The sequence below is a fragment of the Euprymna scolopes genome, chromosome 3, assembly GCF_053919585.1.
Source record: "Euprymna scolopes isolate OS-2025 chromosome 3, ASM5391958v1, whole genome shotgun sequence".
In the NCBI taxonomy this organism is placed as follows: Eukaryota; Metazoa; Mollusca; class Cephalopoda; order Sepiida; family Sepiolidae; genus Euprymna; species Euprymna scolopes.
Genome location: NC_136484.1, coordinates 117,982,071 through 117,998,823, shown reverse-complemented (window position 1 = coordinate 117,998,823; position 16,753 = coordinate 117,982,071).

Genomic DNA, 16,753 nt, shown 5'->3' with positions numbered 1-16,753 from the left:
TATTATCAAACGCTACCTATCTAGTACTGGTCAAGTTACAAGTCGTTAATCTTCAGAGGATTAACGAAACCCTTTGTTTCAACGTGATTATGTCAAATGATTTTGCTCTTTCCTCTCCATACAGTAAAATACAAAATTATGATAAACTGTTTTGTAAGTTGCGTTATGAACTCTTAAAATGCACTTCCACCCTGAAATATACCTTTTGAGCATATACAAATTCATTATAGTTGTTTACAGCTGCTTCAAGACGTATAATGAAACAGAATTACAAAATGATAAGCAGTATATTTCCAAATCGCTTTTATATAAGAACTAGCCCGGGTGCCCGGAGTTGCCCGGAGTTGCCCGGAGTTGCCCGGATGTTTGGCGGTGTCTGTTAAGCAAAAAAAAGAGGAAGCAAGCAGGTAGGCAGGCAGGCTCGAACCCGTGCCGCGAAGGAGGAAAAGAACGTGAATAACAAAACATGGCGTCTTTGCCGTTGCGTCCATCGCCAAATAGGAGGTGGCGAAGGTTTAAATTAAGGCTATTCAATCGAAAAGAGGGGATGAGTTTCGAAAATATTGGCAAAAAAGCGACCCCTCCCTGTAGAAAAGTGCCCAGTTGAGAATGAAGGAATTAATGTTTTTAGCCAATTTTTCAATATTTGTCGCCCGAAGGGTTGATCTTCAAACTGCTCTCGTGAAAATCGTTTGCCTCTGTCGAGAGTTTTAGGCATACATACATACATACTTACATTTAAACAGACAGATGAGATTTATATTATAGATGCCTTATAAGATTAAAAGCATCTATAATATAAAGATGGTCTCTAGGTGTCGGTTTGAAAGGTTCAATTAAAACAAATGACCGTGCAAGGATCAAACAGTTTTCGAGCACTATTTTACGATGTACAATTGTTACTACATATGTATAGCTAAGATCAAAGTGTAGTATCTGTTCTTCAGATGCGGCACTTCCATTTCTTGTTCTCTTTCAGTGCAGGAGAAATCCTTCACGACTGAGATAATTTTTATTTTTGTAACTTTTCTCCACGTTAAAAAATGACCCTGATGTCTAACTCTGTCCCGTGGGGAGGCATTGTAAATAGGTACATATGTATAGGAGATAACAGAACATAAGTATTTCATAAGAAATAAATAAAAAATGTTCAATTCTCAGAATATGGCTGAATACTGTAGATAAATTAAAGCTAAATGTTTAACGGTTAATGGCAAACTGAGCTTATAAATTTTAATTCGGTAAAATACAAAAGGTCTATAATCTTATATAATTTGTAATAAAAAAATTTCAATGCTCAGCAATATTTCTCCATGTGTACATACGTTTCGGAAATTCAATTTTATTATCACTTTTATACTAGGTAAAAACTTGATAAGTCAATTACTTTCCACTTCAACAAATATCAACTCCATATATCGTCAACTCCAATTCAGATAATTTCCAATGAAACATTCGTAATAATTTACAACAAAAAAAACAAAACTCTGAAAGATTGAATAAATGCAATAATTTTCTTATAGTGACGAACTAAATAAGTGAAACCAATAAAACTCAAAAGGTATATTTCAGGGTGGAAGTGCATTTTAAGAGTTCATAACGCAACTTACAAAACAGTTTATCATAATTTTGTATTTTACTGTATGGAGAGGAAAGAGCACAAATGGCAGAGGCTTGCAACTGACTTGCACAGATCCGAGACAACGTCAACAATTGAAATTCCGCGTGGCCAGATTATCATCACAGGATAAAATTATATTATGTTATTAATTATATTTTTATATTAATAATTATTTGTCAGCTGTAAAATGCTTGTGTATCATGCTTTCGCAATTATCAGTGCAGGAAGTGATAATTACTTCTGGTCGATTGATTCAAATCAAGTTAAAAAATCGCCTTTGACACGAATTGGCAAGGACGTTACCAGCATCAATTAACACGGGAATTCAGGAAAATTAAACACCTATGAATGCCAAAATGCGCGCACAAGTTTAAAAGTCAGAAAGTGTCCTAACGATCGTAAATAGTTAACATTGCATATTCGCTAGTTGTTTGCTTTTCTGTCCAATTTCCCTGGCAGATTGTGCCAAATTTATGATTTATCCACTTTTGTCATTTTAATATATTACTGAACTGGTTTATGGTTCATACATTTAAAATAAATTCAAACTAACCAAGTAATTTGTCTTAAATATATAATTTCTCCAGAAAATAAACGAAGGTTATTAAAAAAAACGTGTCTTTGAAATTCAACAAAATTTTACACTATATATATATATATATATATATATATATATATATATATATATATATACTAGCAAAAGTACCCGTCGTTGACTGGGTGCAAAAACAGCCTACACAAAATGGACTCTGATTTATGAAAGTATGATAGGTTGTGCAAAGAAAGTTTTGTAAAGAGATTGCTTCGAATTTGGGGGTATACAAAACCAAAGCAAAATATGATGAAAGTAAAAATAAAATAGATAAACCCCATAATTTATTATAGCATACCTGTTGACACTGAAACACTTATCACAATATTCTGTGGATCTATATTAAAAAACCTTGTTAAACTTTGTGACATATTTCCATTCTATGGAGGTCAGGTGCAAACGAACACCCCATAATTTTATTATACCATATTTCTTACCAAAACTAAAATATAATTATCAAAGTATACTTACGCACATAGATATGAAAAGTATTTATTAAAGTTTGTGCCTATTTCCATTCTATGGAGGCCAGGCGCGAACGCAGACGCAATAATTTTATTATACCATCCCTATTCAAGCTAAAACATACTTATCAAAGTATTCTTATGTACATCTATATCAAAAACACTTGTAAACGTTTTTTTTTTAATTTTTAAATTTTTTATTTCAATACTTTGTGGACTAGGCGCGAACGCAGACCCCAAATTTTAATTAACCACCGTTCTGCATGGTCAAACATACCCATTCCTGTGTCTCGATACATCTTCTATCATTATATGTGATCAGTTTTTTAAAATAGTCAACCATATAGGAGCCTATTCGTGACCACACACACACACACACACACACACACACACATTTAGCTTTATATTATATACATATATATATAGTCATCCACAAACATATATGTGTGTGTGTGTGTGTGTGTGTGTGTGTGTGTGTGTGTGTGTGTGTGTGTGTGTGTGTGTGTGTGTGTGAGTGATGTCAGCTGTATTCACCGAAAGAGGAAGAATTAGAAAAACTAATGCCGTAATCTTCTCTGACCGCGATATACATACGAGTAAAGAGTTGCATGTATATCCCTGTCAGAGGAGATTACGACATTAGGTTTTTTGTTTTGTTTTTTCAATTCTTGCACCGAGGTATTGACGTCCTGTTACATACAGTGCCTTGTATTACAAAATTGTTATCCCTCTAGTACTGACCAACTCAACGTTGCTTAACCTTGGTTAAATCATGACAAGTATACACACACGCGCGCACTATTGAGTTCATTTACGAGCACTGCTCCCATGGGGCAGTGGGTAAAACTGCCGACTATCAACGTGATGGTTGTAGGTTCAATACTCGGCTGAAGAAAGGTGCTAGTCTAACCGCACTGATGAGTTGTGATACAACGAAACAGTACTGTATGTAGATGACTATATATACATATGACTATATATATATATATATATATATATATATATATATATATACAAGGAGTTGTTCTCATACAAATATACATATATGCGGGTGTACTAGCTACAATATTATCTGTAACTCAAAAGTACTGTTAGTGTTAGGGCAGTAAAATTTTCATAAGTTTTGACTTCGGTTTCGATTATAGCTGAAGGAACTCAAGTTCATCGATGTTTCACGCTTTTTATTTTGGAAAGGTATGTTTATCTGTCCGTCACGTTTAATGTACTTTGTGTGTGTTGAAGTGTTCTTAGATAGGTTTTGTATCGGAATGCCTCCGATAAGTATCGAAAAGCGATAATTGCAAAAATCCGATTAAAAAAGGAACAGTTCGATTTCGAACAAAGTTAACACCCTTATACAGCCGAACATCATGTGTAATTGAGAAGTTTAATCACCGCACAAGCAGGCGGACTCGGCATATAAAATCAACAGTAGGTTCTTTGATAAGACAGGGGTGCGTTTGAAATGATGTTTCTGTTTTGAGCACAATTGAGCTATAGTACTTTTTGCGCTTTAAACTTTCATTCAAACCATTATATGAAATTCATTTTATGAAATCAACAGTAGGTTCTCTACAGTGCAAGGTAGACGACAATATATTGTAGATTAAGTCACTGCGCGGGGGCATGTGAAGCTTCCCCCTTATGCCCCACGATGTGTCCTCAACTAAAGCAGATCAATCAGTTAATATATGTGTATATCTATGTGTGTGTGTGCATGTGTATGTATGTGTGTGTGTTTACTTTAGCAGGTTATTTTAAAAACTTTAAGTGTCCGGTTAACCTTAAAGCGAAAAATAGACACACTTTCTTTATCTATGAGGAAAATAATATAGTAGACATAAGCTTACAGTCTCGAGAGGGGTAATTCGACTAGGAGAAGAAAACTTTCGAAAAATAAAACAAAAACTTTTAATCGAAGCAAACATTTGCATAACTTCTTTGTTCCCAATATTTTCAAAGTGTCTGCGAGATGTTGCGCAAGCCGGAAAATACATTCGACTTATTCAATGGAGTATGCGAGCAGACGTAAAAGTAACAACTCCGTATTATGTCCTCGAACTTAGTGGAACTGGAAAGCCGAATTAGCAACCATAATATTTTGTGTCGTGTTTATACGGTGCCTACAACATAGTTGTACGCATTAACAAGACATGCCTTTTTTTCTGTCCGCTTACATAATTAATGATGTTTGGTAAGTTAATTATGCAAATTATGGAAATGATTGCTTTTCAAGTAGTTTGTTAAGTACGGCATTTATGAGTAAAATAACAAACTGATGTCATCATAATTTTAGTTATTCTATTACGGATACAATCGAAGGTTCAGCGAATGAAGAACCAACTACGAACCATTCAACATTCGTAGATACTGCATTAATTTATTATGCAAGGTGAAGAACAAGACCCATAATCGCTATCTAATAAATAATTACTTCACACACACACACACACACACACACACATATTTATGAATTAAAACGGGCTTCTTTAGTCTTTGAGAGACTATGGATACCCACGAAACGATGCCTGCGCGTGAAATTTTTGTGGCAGGAGGTGCGCAATCTCTAACCACGCATCTCCTGAGTCGATATTATTAAATACCAGTGGCAAGTGAAGTAGATGTGCAGGACGACTGGAAACAAATGCTGAGATAAGTGGAAAACACATACGGCGCCTAGATTCCCAAATAGTTACCCATCTGGTTCTAACCAGGTTCAACGTTTCTTAAATTCGGTGATCTGACGACAACCGGTGTGTCAACGCTATTATGCCATATAATTATAAATTATATATAATTTATATTTAAAGTATTAATTATATATACATATATATATAAAAAAAAATTTACGAAAATATCTTAAGAGAGCGAAACAATGCTTGAAACGCGTTATAAAAATATTTTAAAATAAAAATATGATAAAAGGCTGAAAACCCCACAATTGTTGATGGCTACACTCTTTTAAATATATATATATATATATATATATATATATATAAGCGAAAATGTATGTATGTATGTATGTATGTATGTGTGTATGTTTGTGTGTCTGCTAAAAACTTTAGACAGACCCGACGAAAATTCACAAATATCGAAGCCCCATCCTTCGCTCGGAAAATATCGAACAATTTACCAAAAACGTTCATTAAGCCAGTTTCACGTAACGTTCGTTTTTCTGTTTGTTTTTTTTTACTTCGCTTATCCACCCCCGACCACATACCCAAAAACACACGGGTACCCACCGATTTTTTTTTTAATTTTAATATCGAAACAGGCTTATTTAAGCCATTTTTCATGTGTTCGTTTTCTGTTTTCATCGTTCGTTTGCCTTACGTTAGTTTTGTGTTTTTTTCCGCTTAAGGTTTAACGTTGTTTTCTTTTTTTTACTTCGCTTATAACAAACAAACCTACGTCGTCGTCGTCGTCGTCGTCGTCGTCGTCACGCTCGACGACTTCCGGGCGCGCACCTGTCAATTTGGTACTTACTTAAATAAATTCAAACATCTTTCACTAACTCATTCCGGCTGGCCGATTTTATTTTAAAACTTCGCCTCAGGGCTTCGGGTTCGATCCTATCCCCCCCCCCCCCGGTTTCTTTTTTTTTTAACACCACACACATCTACAAACACCCGGGCAACGCCGGGTACCCCCGCCAGTATATATATAAAATTATTTATTATAATAATTATATAACTACAGACACTAGTGTTTCATCCTTTCGGGAAAGTTCAGTTTAGGGTGTCACGATTAACACTAGTCGGTAGATTCGAACCCAGACATACATAACTGCGTGAAATATCGTTGAAATTAAACATCTTATTTTAAAATGTTTTTTACGTCAGTCAGAGTGATCTTATCATTATATATATATATATGTGTGTGTGTGTGTGTGTGTGTGTGTGTGTGTGTGTGTGTGTGTGCGTGTGCGTGTGTGTGTGTGTCGCTTCACCAGGAACAGACACTCATTGTCATGTTCATCTAAAGAAAAAAGGGCCCAGTTTTATTTACCATACAAGCGTACAATTGTTTCAGCCATGAAATATGTTTATATATAGTCTGGTGATTGCGTTGGTTGTTTTGTTAACAAAGAGCCATAAAGGTTGTTATGGCTCTGGAAAATCTAGTAATTTAGTTTGCGTCTGGAGATTTGTATTTTCCTTCTTAAATATTTGCAAGACGCTTCGAGGTTATTATTTTCGAGATGAGGTTTTCCCTTCAAAGAACAATTATTTGCCGCATGCTTACTTTGCGTCTCACCCCGAACCAAAAGAAACAAAAAGCAAAGTTAAATGCGGCAAATAATTTTTCGATTGATGTTTATACAAAAAAAAAAATCCTTATACTTAAAGAACCATGAAAAAAAAATGTTGCATCTGGTGCTAAGTTTTGCACAAGTTTTTTCATCGCTATCAACGGCTTTGTCCGTCTGTCTATCTGATTAGTTCTTACGCATTTTTTTTTCTCTCTAACTCGAGAGTTGTAAGCCATGTTTAGTTTCAGAACAGTTTCCGATGATTAGATACAAGTCCTGGAGGTGACTGGTTCTCAGTAGACAGTTCCTGAGTTGGAAGCCTCAGAGCAAAAGATTCCTCTTCCCATATTGACATGAGGTAAACACATGCGAGGTTACTACAGAAAAGGTTTAATTTTTATAAAGCAATTCTGGTTTCTGATTGGTTGGTAGGGGAACATGTATTAATTCGATTCGTCAGTTCCTAGCAGCATCGTTTATAAATAGAATCTCCTGGGTGTGTGGGATCATACCCCACTATAACTTTTTATGATTGAATGTATCTCCTAGTGGCTTCGGCTGCAGGGAGACATGGTAGAAGTACACGTCAAGGATCCGTTCTTGACACTCAGCCCGACAGGTGAGGGACCAGGAACCGGCCCAGCACCTGTCGGACTGAGGTACACCGCCTGGGTATCACCCAGGAGGTCCACCCTCCCAGGCTTTGCCACTCGGCTTTCGGGTGGAGCAAGTTTATTGCTTGTCGCCTGAGGCGCCCCTACGGGGAATGCCGACGGGGTTACTCAGGCAATTTTTGTAATTGCAAGAGTGCCACTTCTTTTAGGGAAGCTTGCTTTTAATCCCCACTTTCTAGGCCTTGTACCAAATATTGCTGATGAGGACAGCAAATACATAACTACTCCATTATAAGTAAAAAATATATTGCAAAACTCACACGTGATATTGCTAGTCTCAGTCTTTTTTTATATAAATACTATTATGGCATGTCTTATTAGAACTGTCTGATCTGTCCCTTTATTTTTTTGCCCCAACCTGATTTACTAGTTGATCTGTTGGTATTCTCCAATTTGCAGTGTTGATAACTCATTTTAATACAATTTCCTATTCCAGTTTCTTCTTTCCAAAGAATTGCAGGTTTGTGGAACTTTCTTCTTCTTTGCTGATTGTTTTCCTCCTAACTCTGGTTTTGGTCTTTTCAAAATTAAACTAATAAGCATCTTCTGTCTTTGCGATAATCATCTCTTGTTCTTGGTTGTTCCTTATATAATGTGGTTTCACGTTTTGTCTCAAGCGATTTCTATAAAATCAAATACCTGTATATCCGTCACGTATTTTCTTTTTTTCAAAAATTATTTTTTTAGTCTGTCGCCCTTATTTTTGAAATGGAATTTTAGTCACTCTGTCAGGCTTAAGTACGAAATATAATTTTATTTGGTCTGTCACTTTTAGGTTTTAAATAGCATTTTTGTCAGTTTGTTCCGTTTATTTGACATATAATTTTCTTTAGTCCGTGACCCGTATTTTTTAAATAACATTTTAGACCATTTGTAACTTGTGTCAAATAAACTTTTCTTTGATCTGTAACGCTTATATGAAACTTTAGTGAATTTATCACGCATTCGTTTTAAATATCATTGTCTTTAGTATGTCTTCTTTAATTCTTAAACTGCATTTTTGTCGGTTTTTTAAGCTTCAGTGGTTTTAAAATCATTTCTATATGCGTAAACGTATCTTTTAAAGAGGTCCTGTCCGTGTGTTCGTCTGTCACACTTACGTTTTAGATTGCATCCTTAATAGCTAAATGCGCAGATTAAATGGACGTCTTTTAAGAAAATGCGTTCTATCTTATGTAAGCCAACTAGTAACATACATATTTTGTTATCCCTGGACAAAATGATATTCAGTGAACTAAAATGGGGTTTGCAAAGAAAAAAAGTACCGTTTTAAGGTCACTTGAGTGCTTTACCTATCTCAGTTGCTTGTTTTAAGGCCTTGTTTAAATAAATCCCTCATGCAACTTATCCCATCCCACGATCACCCACTCTTAAATTTCCCGGATTTTAATTATTTTTTTTCGGTAATTTTTAAGTTTTTACACTTTATTTGAATCAGCTTTTGACGGTTTATACTCGACACTTTGCAAGCATTCTGTGTGGCATTAATAATAATAATAATAATAAGAAGAAGAAGAAGAAGAAGAAGAAGAAGAAGAAGAAGAAGAAGAAGAAGAAGAAGAAGAAGAAGATGGAGATGGAGACTGAAACTGACAGCTGATGGACAACACATAACAGAAATTAACATACAAAGAGGCATCTGCCAATTACTCTTCATCGTAGCCATGATACCTCTGAAAAATACACTGAGAAAGTGCCAAACCGGATACAAGTTCACTAACACGGAGGAAAAAACTAACCATTGACGATCTGAAACTTTTCGCAAGGACCGAAAATGAACTAGAGAAACTAATAAACACCACCAGGATCTTCAGCCAGGGTATCCAAATGGAGTTTGGTATGGAAAAATGCGCAGTACTAGTTATTAGAAAGGGAAAACTGGAGACGACAAAAGGCATAGAACTATCCAACCAAACGGAGATGAGGGCACTATGGAAACAAGGCGACTATAAATACCTAGAAGTTCTGGAAGCAGACACCATCAAAGCAAAAAAAATGAAAGAGAGAATTGGAAAAGAATAGCTCAGGAGAACAAGAAAACTTCTGGAAACTAAATTATATAACAGAAACATAATAAAAGGTATAAATAAATGGGCAGTATCACTAGTAAGATACTCATAGGGGGGACTAAAGAAGAACTGAGACAGCTCGATCAGAGGATCAGGAAACTCATGACCATGCTCAACGCACTACACCCGAAGCGCGATGTTGACCGACTCTACGTGAAATGGAAAGACAGCGGGAGGGGACTTGTTTGTATAGAAGACTGTGTGAATGACACCAAAAAAGAACTAGAAAAATACATAACGCAAACCGCTGAAAGAATAATCATGGCAGCGAGAGACACTGAAGATTCTTAAGGATGACGAAAGATGAGAATAACGAAAACACGTGGACATGAATGCAAAATGGACATGTAAACCGATAAACTAAATCCTTAATAACTGCAGCACAAGATAACTCGATATAAATTAACCCCATCAAAGCAAAGAGCGACAAAACACAAGAAAACAGCAAATGCAGATTCTGTAGACAAAGAGACGAAACGATAACCCATATAGTAAGTGAATGTAGCGAACTAGCCCAAAAGGAGTATAAGAACAGACACGACCAAGTGGAAAGGGTAGTACCCTAGGAATTGTGCAAACAATTGCATCCCGAACGCACAGACAAATGTTACAAATATACGCTAGCAACAGTAATTGAAAACGAGAATCACAAAATCCTATGGGACATGGACATACAAACTGATAAACCCATCCAAGCAAGAAGACCAGACGTCATAATAATTAACAAGAAAGAAAAGTCCTGCCAAATCGTAAACTTTGCTCTCCCAGCTGATCATATGATAAATATCAAAGAAAAGGAGAAACTGAGCAAATACACGGAGCTACCCAGAGAGCTGAAAGGGATATGGATGATGAAAAAAAATCAAGATAGTACCTATAATAGTAGGGGCACTAGGAACAATTCCGAAAAGCTATGAGAAGAGAATGGGAGAAATTGGAATCAGAGGAATGGAAAGATACAACGAATAACAATAATGAAAAAAGCTGAAATATTAAGGCAAACCTTTGAATGTGGAGACTAATACAATACGAGCTGCTGCAGAGACAAAACGCGAAACGTTGCATGGAACCAAGAACAATGAGCTGCATAAGTTCTTATTACCCTCTCCCATTTCCCAATAACCGCCCCCACCCAAAAGAAGGGTGCCAAATAGCCGAGAAAGCTCAAGGAGGATGGAAAAACCGAGGATAAGGAGCTGACCAGACCTCCGCTGGACAAATGCCAAGAGAAGTGGTATATCGGGAAGGCTTATTGCCACTCAAACTCCAGTGGAGATCAATGGCTGCTGCTAGCGAGAAATCAATGGTAAGCGGCTGTTCTGATAATGCAAATTCATTTGCAAATGTTATCGAAAGAAGTGGAGAGTACTGGAAATCTGGGTAGACTTGTTTTCACTCAGCTTCCAGGGAACACCACAGGTTGTTTTCAAGAAGAGATCCTTTATGATCTGTGTGAAAGCTCCTTGTGAGCCAATAATAATAATAATTATTATTATTATTATTATTATTATTATTATTATTATTATAAGAAGAAGAAGAAGAAGAAGAAGAAGAAGAAAATGAAGAAGACTCGACATACCACACAAAATAGCCTTCATGAATCAAGGAGGATGGAAGAACCGTGGGCACAAAGGACTTATCAGACCTTCACTGGATGAGTGCTAAGAGTGCTGGGATTTTAGGAGGCTTTATTGCCACTCAGATTCCAATGAAGACCAATGGTCGTTGCCATTCTATAGCAATGTTTTTTTCTTTTTTTTTTTTTTTTTTTTTTGCGAAAACGTAAATCATTTGCAAGGTTATCGAAAGAAGCGGAAAACTTGTTGTCACCTAGACTCAAGGGAACACCACCGGGTGTTATCAGCGAGTAATCTGTGTGTGAACTCCTAGCGAGTACGAATAATAATAATGTAGCTTTTGTATATGTCTGACTGAAGCCGAAACTCTATTATCTTTAAATGTTCACATCAGTTTATTATACTTTTTCAGACTGATTTACTATTTTTTATGCTTAATTTGATGGGTCTCTATTCTATTCTCATTATATACTATCCTCACAGGCATTGCTTCCTCTTTTTATCGGATAGATGTTGTAGTATCTGTCCTGCTATCATGATATCAACCTCCTAGGCATTACCTCTTCCTTTGAGGGAACGGAGCAGTATAGTATTTGTTTTGTTGAAATGGCATTATCTTCCCAGAAATTACCAACTACCTTTGCACTTACATAATATATTGTCTGTTTTCGTGAGTCACCCTACCATAGGTAATAGTGTAGTATACGTTCGTTCGTCATGATATCATTTTTTCATGCATTACCTCCTCCTTTGGAGTGTAGTGCAAAATATGTTCGTTCCTCATTATATACTGAAAATAAATAATATACACACCTTACATATATATATATATATATATATATATATATATATATATATATATATAGCCCCTACTATCAAACACTGACGCTATCTAACATATGGTTAACCTTTTCTACATAACAATACAACCAAGCAGTGTGTCAATTGATTATATATGTGTCAATTGATTATATATGGGCCAATCTCGTCGTGGGTTGAGCAATGCGCTAACTGAAAATGCTTGCTCCCGTGAGCGATAATGCTCATTTCTTAATAAAAAAAAAAGCGAATAAATCACTTTTTGGTAAATGATATTAGTTATATAAACAGTAAGAGTTCAACATTTTCGCTCGTCCCAATAGCGAGGTCGACAGAAGTCGGACTAATGTACAAAGCGATCAAGTTTCAATTTCCATTTAAAGAATTTGCTTGTCAAACAACGCTCGAGAGCTGTGTACAGCGAAACAGTATTATTTGGACAAGTGTTGTGGTGCCGTAGGGGTCCGGCAGAAAGACACAACTCGGTAATTAGTGGAAACAAAATATATTAAACAGAAAAATAAATACAACAAATAAACAATGTGGTTATACGTCAGTCCTATTGAAACGTGTGCAAGACTTGTGCATCACCCATGTGCTAATACCGAGATATATATTCTCTTGGTTTTTATATTAAGTGGAAGAGTGCATTATTATCCGTAGAGTAGACACACAAAAATATAAGAATTGGAATAAATAAATGACGTAACTAAAGAAGAAAAAGTAAAAAAATTTAATTACATAACATTATGAACATATTAATATAGAGATCAAGTTTGGGGGCAGGAACAAACAGGGATCGTAATTCATTACCAGTAAACGCTGGATACCTTATATTAAAGCACCCTTGTTTGTGTCGGACAGAGAAAGAAGAAACCAGACAACGTTGTTATGCTGGATCCTAGACCATGACATTCTTAACCCTCATTGAGAAATATACTCGTACACGGTCGGACAACGCCGAGTATCCCTTGGAGTGTAAATGACCATATTATGTACTTATACAAAAGGCAGACGCATATTTATTTTATCTGGTAAGGTAATTTAACGTTTAATATGCCACTTAATTAAGACTATATTGCCAAAGTCATTTGATTAAGGCGTTTATGTCATTTTAACATTCCAATTTGGATTTCGATGCCGATATTTTGTTGTCATTCGAGAAAAAAGAAAAGGAGTATTAATTTCACCAAAAATTACTTATATAATCATCCCCATAGAGTCCTGTTTCGTTGTATCAGAATTCATAAGCACGGCTAGACTAGTACCTGTCCCAAGCCGAGGATTGAACATACAAGCACCGCGTTGACAGTCGGCAGTTCTACCCATCGACCGACGGGAGCGGCATTTATATATATAAATAATCTTCACAAATTTTAAGCAAACATTCATCCACTACTTTTATAGTGCTCAAACCGCTTGTTTACAAACAAACAGCGAGTTTCGCATTTTTCAGCCAATTAACATTTATCCTTTATATATATATATATATATATATATATATATATATATATATATATATATATATATATATCATATTTTATAGAGGGAATTAGACAAGGAGTCTAAAGGGCAAAGTTATTGATGTACATAAGAATACTTTGATAAGTATGTTTTAACTTAAATAGGGATGGTTTATTAAAATGTGGGGTCTGCGTTCGCGCCTGGCCTCCATAGAATGGAAATAGGCACAAACTTTAATAAAGACTTTTCATATCTATCGTAATGCGTAAGTATATTTTGATAATTATGTTTCAGTTTGAAGAAATATGGTATAATAAAATCATGGGGTGTTCGTTTGCACCTGACCTCCATAGAATGGAAATCTGTCTCAAAATTTAACAAGGTTTTTTAATATAGATCCACAGAATATTGTGATAAGTGTTTCAGTGTGAACAGGTATGGTATAATAAATTATGGGGTTTATTTTATTTTTACTTTCATCATAATTTGCTTTGGTTTTGATACCCCCAAATTCGAAGCTATCTCTTTACAACCCTTCCTTTTCATAACTTATCATACTTTCATAAATCAGAGTCCATTTTCTGTAGGCTGTTTTTGAACTCAGCCAACGACGGGTACTTTTGCTAGTATATATATATATATATATATATATATATATATATATATATATATGTATATATATATATATATATATATATATATATATATATATTATAATATTTTCTTTTTGAATGCAATATTTGTTTGCGAGTTTTTGCAAGGCAGACTTATTTTTAATAACGTAGTTGTTTTACAATCGATTCTATTTCGTAATTATCACGGAAATTTTATTGCCGAATATCTTATTGAAAAATGATGTCAAAAAATCTACGATTAAATTTCCCGTAACATTCTTAATGGTTCTAACATTACAAAACACTTCTGTTATGTCAAGGATTCTAAGAATGACTTGCGGGCTAACAAACTTTAAACTTGCAACAGCAAATCCAAATAGCAATTACTAATGTAGAACAACTAGTTTTGTCGTTGTTAGTTTTGCTTTCAACGTGAAAAGATTAACTATTAAAACGGCACCTGTAATTAATACCAAGTATATTCAATGCTGATAAGATTGAGTTTCTTTCCTTTAATAATTACCGGAGACTTTCTCAACCACTGATAGCCATGTCTAATTATACACTACCTGAAGGCTCTTTGTTCAAACATTCAAACATGACTTGAACAATTATATCGAGGGCATTGCCAAGGCTGCTGCGAAGAAGGTGAACTCTCTCTACTGTGCTAGTTACTCACACCTGAGAGTATCGTGTTACTCTGCAAGGTTAGCATTCGCCCATGCATGGAGTATTGTTGGCACATCTGGGTTGGTACATCTGCCACTTATCTCTCACTCCTAGATAGGGTTAAAGAAAAATAAAAACAAGAGTCGCCAACTTAATAAGTGCTGAATTATCAACCAAATTTCAACCTCTGTCCCTTCGCCGAACTGTTGCATCCTTGTGGTTGTTTGATAAGTATTTTAATTGAATGTGCTCCGACAAACTCCAAGCATTACCCCCATCGACGTAAATACGCCTGACGAGCAGCAAAATTCTACTACTTCACTGTAGAAATCCGTAGATGCTGGAAAGTCTTTTACTAAAATGATTTTTCCCTCAAACTGCTAGATTTTTGAATACCCTTCTTGATCCCTGCTTCGTTAACTGTACTGATATGCAGAAGATTTTTTTTTGTGGGGAGGGGCTTTTACTTGATTAATTACAACTTATCTAGACCCAAAGGCAACTCAAGGATAACGTAGATTCCATGAACAAAGCTTCTTTCTTACAAGTGCCCGCCTATGGAACTCTGTTCCGTCGGCCTGTTTCCCACCTGACTACAACTTGGATGTCTTCAAGTCCAACATAAACAAATTCCTGATGAACCGCCCCCATAAGTAGACACTTTATCAAATCTCAACATTTACGTACTGTACACGCAATAACCCTTATCCCCCAAGTGGCTTCCGGGCCTAGATAAGTGGTGACCACCTTGTAAAAATAAAAAAATAAAAAAATAAGGGTTACGTGTTAGGTAGATTGTGAAACAAGATCAGACATGGTAGATCTTGGATAGAGCTAGATTATCTAAATGTATGACACAATAAGAATTTATTTACATTAGACTTGAAGATGACCATATTATAGTCAGTCGAGAGGTAAAACAAACGGAATTGAGTTTCACAGATGGACAGCTCTTGGAAAAAACTCTGCTCAGGAGTTTTTGTTTTGTTTAGCTTTGGTCACAGATAGGGAGTGAGGAAAGTTGTTGCTGATTGTTTTAGTTAGGCGATTATTTGTTGTGAGCGTATTATGTAAAGGAGCCATAGATTGGAGCTTAGTCGAACACCTACCATAAAAGTAAGAGTGGTGAGGCGAAAAGGTCATCGGCCACTAAATTTCGCAAACGGTTTTGTACCCTGTCAAAGCAGAAAAAGGTGCTTTGGGGAGATCCACCTCAATTGTGGCAACAGTACTCCACCTTGGGGCGTATTTGACTATTACGCAGGTGGACGAATGCATCGGCAGTGAGATACTTTCAGGAGCGGTAGAATGATCCAAACATCTTTCCAGTGATTTTGGCAACGGATCTGATGTAGATCTTTCATTTCGGGTCAGAGGTAAAGGTCAGTCCAAGAAATTGGTAAAGTCGAGTGTAATGTAAATAGACATCTCGCTGCTCAACTCCCTATATCAAAGTGGCACTGTACCTTGCTAATTGCGTAAAAAATATTTTTTTAATTGTGCGCCACGCATTAAACTAAATGAAAGTATTTTATTAATACTCGAGTGATGAAGCAGTTTTTTTTAATTTTTTATGCTAATAAGTCACCACTTAACAAGGCCAGAAATCTACTTTAGTATAAGGATTAATGAGATTAATGATGAAGAATACTATGAGATGATTGGAAAAGACTAATGCAAAGTGCGAGATTTGATTCAGATGTCAGATCGACAAATACGGAGGATGTTTTAAAAGTAATGCCTCCTATTTTTTCTTTCGCACGAATAGATCAGAGGCATTGTTATGATGACTAGACATGCATATATGGCCTTAAATTTTCATCTCTCTGTTGCAGATGTTGACGGTGTAAGAATAAGCAAGCAACCCCTGTCATGGGCGTGCGTCAGAAGCATAGGTGCGTCATTGAATTCCTCTATGTAGAATAAAAATTGAATCGA